Below are 910 nucleotides of genomic sequence, written 5' to 3' on the forward strand. Positions count from 1 at the left end.
TGTGTGTGTGTGTGTGTGTGTGTGTGTGTGTGTGTGTGTGTAGGGGGGGTGAGGTGGTGTTTCCTGTTCCTGACTGGGTTAAGGTCAGGGGAAGGTCCGAGGCAGTTGTGCCTGCTTGGCTGATGGAGACCGCTTCCTGCTAAGGTCAGGGGGAGGTCACACCTCTACACCAGAGGGAGCTACTTCTGGGATTTGTGTTTCAGTTGGTCAGGGGCAGAGATGGCTCTGATTTCAGGGACAAACTGTTTCTTCCACTGGTCCTTTTTAGCCTTTTGGCTCTAATTTTAGGGTCAGGGCATATTTCTTTAACTGGTTCTGATTCTAGGGAGCAAGTGTTGTTTCTTTGGTTTCAGGGGCAGGGTGTTTTGCTCCAGTTCTGGGTTTGGGGATAAGGTGTTTCTTTTGCTGACTCAGGTTCCATATCCTTGGTGTGTTTCTTTCCCTGGCTCTGGGTTCAGAGTCAGGGTGCTCAGGGATTGTGCTATGGCTCCAGATCTGCTGGGGCCAGGGTCTCTCATATAGCTTAGGCTGGACCCAAATTCAAGATCCTCTTCCCTCAGCCCCCCAAGTACTGTATTTATAGGTGTGTGGCACCATGTCTGGCTCATTTCACTAATTCTTGTACAATCACATACTCTTGGGCTGTGGTAAATTAATAATGACCCTACATCAGCAGATTCAAATACAACTATGTGGCATAATTTAGCCCAGACTCTTTATTTTATTTTATTTTTTGCCTTTTCAAGACAGAGTTTTTCTGTGTAACCTCAGCCATCCTAAAATCACTGTGTAGACTAGGCTGGGCTCAAACTCACAGAGATCTGAATACCTCTACCTCCCAAGTACTGGGATTAAAGGCATGTGCCACCACTGCCCAGCTTTATTTTAATTTTTAATTTTCTAAAATTTA

The sequence above is a fragment of the Microtus ochrogaster genome, chromosome 26 (genome assembly GCF_000317375.1).
Source record: "Microtus ochrogaster isolate Prairie Vole_2 chromosome 26, MicOch1.0, whole genome shotgun sequence".
NCBI classification, from domain to species: Eukaryota; Metazoa; Chordata; class Mammalia; order Rodentia; family Cricetidae; genus Microtus; species Microtus ochrogaster.